This window comes from Lotus japonicus, chromosome 1, assembly GCF_012489685.1.
Source record: "Lotus japonicus ecotype B-129 chromosome 1, LjGifu_v1.2".
Classification (NCBI taxonomy): domain Eukaryota; kingdom Viridiplantae; phylum Streptophyta; class Magnoliopsida; order Fabales; family Fabaceae; genus Lotus; species Lotus japonicus.
The window spans coordinates 77,980,287-77,990,774 of record NC_080041.1 but is presented as its reverse complement, the minus strand read 5'-3'; the positions used below and the strand labels follow the sequence as shown (position 1 = coordinate 77,990,774).

Below are 10,488 nucleotides of genomic sequence, written 5' to 3'. Positions count from 1 at the left end.
ATAGGGTGTTTGTTAGGAATGGGAATACAAGGTTAACTTGAAATATTTGTACTGCTGTGCTCCTTGTTTGTTGGGTTCTTTCTTCCACAAAGTCCTATGCTTCCGCTGACACAAAATATGTTCCAAAAGGTTCCTCTCTGATGACCGTTGGATCTCCAGTTTTTCCAAATCGATGTCTTTCGTGTGACGTCTTCTCTGTAAGACACGGTTCATGATCACATGTTATCCTCCATTTAACCAATTTAACCAAACTGCCCATGCGTTTTCGTTTATGTTTTTTGTTTGGATGATAAAAGAAATTGGAAGTAAAGAAATAAAAAAGAAAGGAACTGAAGAGAAGAGAGAATGGTCAATATTAGAAATTCCTAAGTGGAGATTGAATCATACTTGCATAGTTGCATGTATAGAATTAGAAAATAAAGAAACATTAAATTTCATAATAAAGAGTTGAAGAAATTCGTTGGTCTGGGTTGGGGATTTTACGTCAGTTTATTTTTGGGGGTTAACTTGTTTTTGGGTTGTTAATTAATAGTATTAATTAGGATTGATTTAGGGTTAAATTAAGATTAATTTAGGTGTTCGTGAAATCCACTGATGTGGAAATATGAAATTTAAAGATAAAAGAAAAAAATCATATTAAGGAGTTGAAGAAATTCCTTGGTCTTGGTTGGGGATTTTACGTCAGTTTATTTTTGGTGTTAACTTGTCTAACTTACCACATGTAATTTGACCTCCTCTTGAGCGAACCTATAATATATTTTAGATAAATGAGCTAAAGAATTATGCATTTTTTACTTTATTTATATAAATAATCTTGTTGGTCCAATGAATAGAGTTATTATTCAATGTAATAAATCAGACAACCCCAATTCATAACAAGAAAAGAGTGATGTTCTTTTTTTTTAAACGATGAAAGAGTGATGTTCACTTTCTTCTTATTTTGAAGTACATGCAAATATTTGCTTACAATAGTGTAAATTGATAAGTTTATCATACACGACATTCAAACACCTTTCCTACACTTCTTAATTTTTTTATATCTCTTTCTTTTCATCACATCACATTATATATTATATCAATTATTTTTTTCTACTCTCTTTCTTTTCACATTCAAGCACCTTTCTTAGACTTCTTCATTTTTTATATATCTTCCTTTTTCATCACATCACATCATATATCATATCAATTATTTTTCTCTACTCTCTTTTTACCTCACTCTGTTACTATGCTTGGTAAAGAAGAGAGAGATAGAGAAGAGAGAGTAGAGAAGAGAGAAGATGAGTAGAGAGAAATATGTGAGAAATAGAGTGGAGAAGAGAAAGATTGATGTAGAATCTCTCTCCTTTCATTTGGTTGAGTAGAGAAAAAAAAAAAGGGAGAATATTATTTTATCACAAAAAACAAACTTATCCATTAGTATAAAAATATAAAAAAATAACCAAAAGCTTTAACTGAAGTTGGTGAGGGGTGTTAGTGTAAATTTAAAAAAGCATGCACACTCTCTCCCCATTTCTTCTCAAAAAGAGAAGATGAGAAAAAGCTATGGGTCCCACGTAATAATCAATCTCTCTTCTCTCTCACTTGGCAACCAAACGGAGGTAGTGCTCTCGACTTCTCTCTCCCTTATTTCTCTCTTCTCCATCTCTTGCATAACAAACAGACCATGTGTGTGCCTACTCAACATTTTCCATCAACCTTATATTTCACTATGTATGCCCTTTAAAATTGATGTAAAGAACGCCATCGAAGACGCTAGCTTGCGGTGATATTGTTCCAATGTGAGGTGCTCTCTGTCGTTAGGGAACGGATATGAATCCTTCCTATCATATTTGTGGTGTCAATTGTGAGATCACTGCTCACGCTTTGTTGTTTTTTCTAGAGTCGCAACAACTTTGTTTTAGATCATCTCTTGGCTTGTGGTTGCAAGGGTTCATGGACGTATCTTTTGTGCAACTATTTCACGGGTTTATGCAGGATGTGGATGAGCTCGCACTCTAGCTAGTCCCTTATTACTATGGTGTACGTACTCAGTACTGTATCTGAAAAAGGAGGAACAAATATGTTTTTCAGCAAGTGCATATTCCATTCGAGTTGGTGTTCCAGCGAGCTCATAGCCTTTTACTGACAGTAGACCTTCAAGCATCGGCCACAAAGTGTATGCAGGTTCAGTCTACCAAGATTCGCCCACTATAGGAGATTATAAAGGTCAATTTTGATGCCTCAATAAATGATTTGCATAGTGATGAATTATGAGGGCGAGGTTTTAGCTGCGGCAATTGCTTCCTCGTTTGAGGTTCTTTCACCGATGATTGCAGATGTGTTGTGCCTGAGATGAGCTATGTCCTTAAATACAACTTTGTTCTTTATGAAAGTATACTTGGAGAGACAGATTGTTTGCAACTCTTCAAACTTTAGCTCAAATCAACGATGGTAGATCCCGTATTTTCTTTGTGGTTTGTGATTGTCTTGACCTCTCCCTTTTGATTTCATGGATGTGTCTTTTTTTTTGTAGTAGCAATACTTCCCCTTCAACCACAACAAACACTTCCCACTGATCCCTTACCAAGGTCATAAACCCTTGCCCTCGGCCTTCATCCAAATTTGCGCTAGAGTATCCGCTGCTCTCTCTTTAGTCGTTGGTAAATGAGTGATTTTTGCACATTCTCGTCGGCGATCCGCTAAACCATTTTTTCCCTCTTCTTTGTCATCACAAAAAGGGGGATACTCATTGTCAGAGGTTTCCACTGTTTCTAATAGAAATGGATGGGATTCACAACTCAAATGTGACGGAATAGAAGGTAGAGGAGGGCGTCGTCGGAATGAAGGACAACAAGGAGGAAGGACAAAGTGGTCTAGAAGGCAAGGAAGGATGGGAGAGTAAGAGGGAGAAAGAGTGTGTTGGGTATTTTATATGTATGAATGTATTTGAAGGAGATTATTTTATTCATCATTGTGAGCTCTATATATATAGAGAAATTACATAATAGAAAAATAACAAACCTACTCATAAACTGATCTGATTCCTAAAATCAAGTGATATTGATTTTAGAAACAACTAATATTATCTTTAATCTTATTCTAATTTGAAAATAAATCTAAACAGTATCTTAAAACAAAATTTAAATCCTAACTAATTATCTCCTCTTAATTTCAGCTATTATAGGCATATTCTCAACAAATCTCCTCTTGACTTTAATAGCTGGAAACTCTTGATTTTGTCTTCAATCTGCTGTAGAAGATGAATCATGAATTGTTATCCTCTTTATATTTTTGACTTCATGAAATATTTTCATACAATTTTCCTTTGAACAATCTTGAGACATATTCTCTACCAAAACAACATATAACTTATGATCTCTGATTTCATTGAAATAGAGTGCATTGAGTCGCTTAACATTTCTCCCATCATCACTAACTACAAGTAGTGAAGACTCCTTCAGTGCAGCAACAATAAATGAATAATCTTGAGTGAGGTTCTTCATTCTTCTAAAAGAAGCAATTATTGATATAGGAACAAAACTTTCTTTGTTTTTCTTGACGAAACTCAGCAAGTATTCATCAGTGGGAAAATTTTCATCACTGAAATAATATTCCACCTGCTTAATGATCTTGTGTTTGAGTTCCTCATCATGATGGTAATGCTTGTGATCATTGTCTGAAACCATGACATGAATTTCTGGTTTTGCAATATCATCCGAGCCAACATCAAAATTTGAACCACTAACATGTTTGAGGGTAGAAGCCTTGGTGGTGGAATTGTCGGCTTCCATTGACAAGAGAGGAAGATCATTCGTTGCCAAATTTAGAGCAAAACATTTGGCTTTCATCTTCACCTTGAACATGTCCCTATCTCTTGCATCTTTTATCACACACATGTTATCTTCAAGTATGATTTTGAAACCTTTCTCTACAAGTTGTGCAACACTGAGCAAATTTTGATCAATATCAGGGACATATAAAACATCTGAGATATATTTCAAACCTGACAAGCTTTCAATCACAACAGTTCCTTTTCCCTTGACTGGAATGAAAACCATTCCCAATTTTTACTTTGGAAACAATGGAATTGTCAAGCTCTTTGAATAACTTCTTGTCATTGGTCATGTGGTTTGTACAACCACTATCTATCAACCATGAATTGCTTGAGATATTGCTTGCAGCAAAGCACGTTGTGACGAGAAGTAGTTCATCATCTTCTTGTTCCTCCATGGTCACCTTAGCCTCCTCTGGTTCAGAGTTGCAAACTCGTTCTACATGTCCCATATTGCCACACTTCCTGCACTTAATGTATGGCCTCCAAAAACATCTTGTTTGATTATGGTTAGTCTTTTTGCAATGAGGACAAGAAGGAAAATTCTCACCTTGCTGCTTTTTCCCACTTCTTGAATTTTGTGCTTTCATGCAATACATACCTTGTACCTCCACCTCATCTTGTCTCATGGTTCTCCTCTGCTCCTGTGCTTGTAAAGCATTAATTAATTCTCCCAAGGTAATGGTTGAAAGGTCTTTTGACTCCTCCAACGCTGATATCTTTGACTCATATTTTTTAGGAATAGTGACAAGAATTTTCTGCACTATTCTTTCATCAGAAAAGTCTCTACCAAGAAGTCTCACTTTATTTGCTATGCTTAACAATCTGTCAGCATAGCCCTTGATGGTTTCATTATCTTTCATGTTCTGCATCTCGAATTCCCTGCCAAGGTTGAGAGCTTGCATGCCTTTAGTTCTTTCAGAACCTTGATATTCTGCTTTGAGATATTCTCAAATTTCTCGTGTGAATATGATCTTGGACACGGAAGAAAATAGACAATTTTTTGCCTTAGCCTTTTTTGTCTTTTTTCTGTTTGTGATTCTTCATCTGAGCCACCGTAGGATTCTCAGGTAGTTCAGGAACATCATACTCTTCTTCTACCGCTTCCCAAAGATCTAGAGCTTCAAGATGAGTAGTCATTCTTGCAGCCCATAACTCATACTCCTCACCATCAAAGGATGGTGGTTGACCCACTATGTATGATGATGATGATGCATCTCCTTCCATTAGGTTTTCTTTTGACTCACAGGTCCCTTAAGGATAAGAGCTCTGATACCACTTGTTGGGTATTTTATACATATGAATGTATTTGAAGGAGATTATTTTATTCATCATTGCGAGCTCTATATATATAGAGCAATTACATAACAGAAAAATAACAAACCTACTGATCTGATTCCTAAAATCAAGTGATATTGATTTTAGAAACAACTAATATTATCTTAATTTTATTCTAATTTGAAAATAAATCTAAACAATATCTTAAAACAAAATTTAAATCCTAGACTAATTATCTCCTCTTAATTTCAGCTATTATAGGCATATTCTCAACAAACTGGAATGTGTAAAGTCTAAAATACCCATTGTGCATCAATAGACTAAAAGTTGAATGGTCCCCACCGGCTTAACCTTTGTTTTTTTTTTTAATAACAACCTTACCTTTGTTTCTATTTAAAAATAATAATATGTTCAAAATAATTGTATCACTAGTTAGGCATAGTCAATTAAATTCAGATTGTACATTATTTAATTTGATGAAACAAAAAGGAAAAATGTGTGACGGAAACTGCGGAGTGGTTAAAAAGCAAGACATGTACACTTTAATCTCCCTGCAGCTCAGCCAGGACCCCCACATCCTCAGGAACGGTTTAAGAAAAGTTAATCAATGAGATGAAATGAGTCATGAATGAGAGTGTGACGGTGGATTTGGTGGGTGTTGTGGCCGTGCGTGAGTTTGAAAGTATGTGATGGTACAGGAGAGTTTGAAAGTAGGTGTTGAGAAAGGCTAAAAATAATAAGGTAATCATGAAAGAATCACATTAAAGCCACCCCATTTTGTCTGCTTCTCTGTGTTTTGACTGGGAGGCAACTTGTGGTAGCAGGTTAGGTTACACACATACAGCACAGCATACATAGCATAGGAAATGAAAGAAAATAAAAATTTCCTGCTTTTTAAGTCCCCTATGCTACCCTCTCTCTGCATTAATTATATTTATGGAGTAGTAGTAGTACTGCATTATTTTATACTAGCTTTGTGTAATGTAGATAAGGAAAAACATGATTCTCAAGATAAAAAAAATTCTCAATAACACATAACTAACATATTATGAATAACATTCGTTAAATGTTAGTTATAAAAACATAATAGTTGAAATGGTAAGAGTTATTAAACATATGAGTCAGGGTGGAAAGATCCCGGGATCAATCTCTGGAGGCATTAATTTATCTTTCCGTTGTTAAAAAAAACATAATTTACCAATGTACCAGCTAACGTAGTTCAAAACTGCCCTTATTTTATTATAGAGTTGCAAATAGTATTGAAGGAGGGGCCTCTCCTCAATCTGAGTATTAGTCAGATCTTTTGTGGTGGTGTTTGGTGAAGCACATTGGTTTGTGTTTTGTTTATTTTATCTTTGACCTTAGCTGTTAATTTAAGTGACCTTTTGCATAAGCTAATTTGGGAACAAGGAAACATCTGAATAAGCACCATTAGTGTAGTGAGAGTCAGTGTTTTTCTTCTCTCTCTCTCTTTCTCTCTTTGCCTATATATAAGAACCTATATCTGAGTTAGGGTTTTCAGGGTGAGTGATGAGGGTTTGTTGAGGGGAATGTTGGCTGGCTCGAGGCTTTTCACAGAGCAAGTTCTCTCTCAGTGTATATAAGGCTTCGGACCAGGCTTCATTCCCCTCAAAACTTGTATATAGCTAACATTTGTTCTTAATTCAAACACAAGGTGCTGTGTTTTCATGTAGATTATGTGTATGGTGAAAGATGTCTGAGGAAGCTAGCTAGTCCTGCTGCAAATGTTAAGGTTGAGAGGACTGTTGTCTGGCTCGAGGTCATGGAAGAGTTCTGAATGATGAAGTATGTTTCCATGGTCATTAGTGGAAATCTATACACCTTCAATGATTCTCGGACCAGGCTTCATTCCCCCCAGCCAACATTTGCTACTTAATAATTTCAATTTCTTTGTTCATGAGGATCATCATCTTCTTCCCCAGGGTAAGCCTTTGATCTCTTCCACTTGTTGAGTTATTATTATACATGTTAGTTAACTATCTTCTAGTTTTGCATCTTGCTTGCTACTTGCTATCAGATACCACAAAAGAAGGGTCCTTAATTAGTTTGCAGTACTATGCAAGGTGAGAAAACTTACAGCTCTAATTATCTCTGTACTGTCAATTCTTATGAAGGATGTACCTTCTAGTCTTGTTTCAATTGCAACTTGAGTGACCTTATGACAGCTTCTTCCAAGTTTCCATCTTGGAAGGTGCTGAAAATTAGTTTATAATGTGATTTTTCATGACATTGTTATCATTTATTTTTATTTTCAAATTGATAAAAACATAACAAAAACAGAAACTCTGCTAGCAGCTGTTTAGATGATGCACATGTATTAGCTTTATTTAGTTTTTTTAACTCTTCTGAACCACTCATGAAGGAATTAACATGTCTACTGTCCTAGCCATTAGAGAGAGAGAGAGAGATTAGACAAGAGCATGCTCCAGCACCTTCACCAACCCCAAAGTCGAAGTCTCTAGTTTTCTGTAATTTTTATTTAAGATTATTAGCATTTGACAAACATGAGGATAAATATGAATATTATATTATTTTTAATTAATTATGAATGAATAAATTGGCTAATCAATCTCCGAATGTTCATTTGTCATGGACAAGAAAGGTGTACAGTGAAAAGCTATCAGATGTGAAATTCTTTCTTTATAGCCAGCAGCAGCAGCTAGCTAGCAGCTCTGCCTCTAGGTCTTTCTAGGGTTTCAAAGGACAAAATCCCTCCCCCTTCTGAAAAAATGTCATTTCATCCTTTTTTCAATTTTCAGACTGGTGAAAAGTATAGGGAAGGGAACCTCTCTATATTTACTGGGGAAAAGGGCATCATTTTCATGAATCTGAAAGAAAAAAATGTACTGCAGGTAAATCAGCAGTGTTACCTGGTAAATGGCAAGGCAGTCATATAATGTACAAAATTATGTTAGTATGTGTTTGGTTTGAGGTTTAAGAGTGTTAGAATCAATTCTCATTAATCAGAATCACCTTTCAATCTGTTGTGAATTTAAATTTTCATTAAACTAAATGTGAATCCACTATGAATCAAACATGTCAAAGTTTTACTTATCCGATTCATGTTAAATTCAACATCCCAAATTTTAACTTATTTATTAAAATATGTGAAATCACGTTTGCGTTGACTCTAACACTAAAATGAACATGCATTATATAGAACTTTGACAATTAGCTTAGAAAATTGATTTGAGTCTCAAAATCAATTATGCAAAAAAAGCTATAACCATGGTGGGCCTAGTGTATATTTGGATACACAGTAAAATTAAAATCATGGTAAATAACCAAAGGTAGTTCTTATTTCTACTGTAATCTTAATCCACAGTGGTTTTCAACTTTATATTCAAATTATCACATGATCAATTATAAGATTTTAATATTTTATAATAGGAATCAATATTCCCATAAACATATGAACATTTTTTCAATTAATTTCATACAAAGATAAATCATTTATTAATTTTATGGAAAATCAATTTTGAGAAACACTGATCCAATGACACAATTAAACATGTGTATAGTGAAATAAATATTGATCTATCTATATATCATATGATGTGAGCAGCTAGGTAGCTAGGTTGTGAAACGTAACTGTTGTGAATTAATTGCATTTTGTTGTGTAGTGAGATGCCAGACATGAGTAATAAAGGCATGCACTATAGTACTCGCGCGTTTGCTGGGGCATCTATCTGTGAAATGTGAATGAAATATGGGGAAGAAGATAGATACTTAGATCATAAATAGATACTAGTGTGCTAGAACAGTTAACGAGAAATTAAACAGTGATGAGGAACAGGATAAGGTAGATCAGAGTAGATATGTTTTTCCATTATCATGTCATGAGGACCCAGATATGTGTGCATACACAAGGTGATGCAAACTAAACATGGAAAAAAGAGAAAGAGAAAGCTTCTGATTTCTCTTATTTCTTCTATTCATGTAAGATTGTACGTACGTGTGTTTGTGTGTGAGATCAATGTGTGTGTTTTAGTGTAACGTATTTATGGAGCTTTTAAAGTTGCTGAGAATTCAGAGACCATCTTTGGAAAAGCTCGGATCAGCAAAATCAGGTTTTCTTCCTTTCCGCGGAGTCATAGTAAATACTACCAATGGAGAGAGATTAGGCATTAGATTATTTTAGACCACAATTGAGAACATTGACTAAGTGCATACTTAGTTTTAAATGTGAGTTTATGTTAAAATTAAACATGTCAAAATTCTGCTTTTTTATAATCTTACATGAAATTGCATTAGCGTTGACTCCAACGCTTAATCAAACATACACTAAGCCAATGAAAGTCTTTGATTCCTTTCACATTTCACGTGCTTTAAGACCTCATTACGTGCATTCTCTAATTTCAATGCATCAAATATGATTTTTAACAGAATATTAAACATACTCTGTCTCGCTATAGTTAACGACTGGGAACACTGTGTTTTATTCTCATATGCTAAATATAATTGAACATCTAACCTCATAGGTAAAAAAAATATATAAAAACCAACCACACAAGACACCTCGTGGTTGATTGAAGCATTAATTTGAAATTGAAAAGCAAACAAGAATTACACATTGGAAGAGTGAAGGAAACATTACAAAGACAAGAGATCAAAGAGAGTAGTAAATGACGACTCTCTGACGGATTCTCGGGAAATGAAACAGAGAAAGAAGACGCAGACAGAGGTACTCGGGGAACGTTTCATCACCAACTTGGTCTCTTTAAAGAAGGGAAACAATTGCGTACCTTTATGGTTGACACTTTCATCATCAATTTATTACGACTTTCAACTGTTTTTTCCACTGCCAAACATTTTTTCTTCCATACTTTTCATTCTGAATCAAATCTATCCTAAATTAAGCTTTATATATTTAATTTTAATTTTAATATAATGTAAATATCTAAAGAATTACAATTATAGATAAAAGAATGGAGTTACCTATATGACAATTTTGCCCAAACTCATGGGTATCTGTCCGAACCCGATCTAATTTAACAAGCAAAACCCGAGTTGACTGAATTTGAGTTTGGATTTAGGTTTTGCCTGTTACTGTAGCAATTTATGAGTTTGAGTTTGGTATTAGTTAAATCCGTGTCCATATCCACCCAAACTCAAACCCAAAGATACCCGAACATAAAATTACCAAAAAAACTCTTATACATATATATATATATAGTATAAATTTTGTTCTTAGTGTTTGATGATTAATTGTACTTGTGTATGTATGAGAAAGTAAACTCTAAACTATTGTTATCTCACTTTGGTGATATGAATATTTAATAATATTTTTTTTCTTTCTATGAATTTCACTTTTATTTTGTGAAAGTAAGTTCTGGATCGGGTTGCTATTTTACGTAACTAATGGATTTGGGTTTGAG

General features: G+C 34.5%; 1 long non-coding RNA gene across 1 annotated transcript; it reads left to right on the top strand.

Moving 5' to 3' along the window:
• The first annotated feature begins 6,538 nt into the window (after positions 1-6,538).
• Positions 6,539-9,388, top strand: LOC130714624 (uncharacterized). Its single transcript, XR_009011367.1, has 2 exons — positions 6,539-7,033; positions 7,128-9,388. It is a non-coding gene; the product is annotated as an uncharacterized LOC130714624 (long non-coding RNA).
• The last annotated feature ends 1,100 nt before the right edge of the window (positions 9,389-10,488 follow it).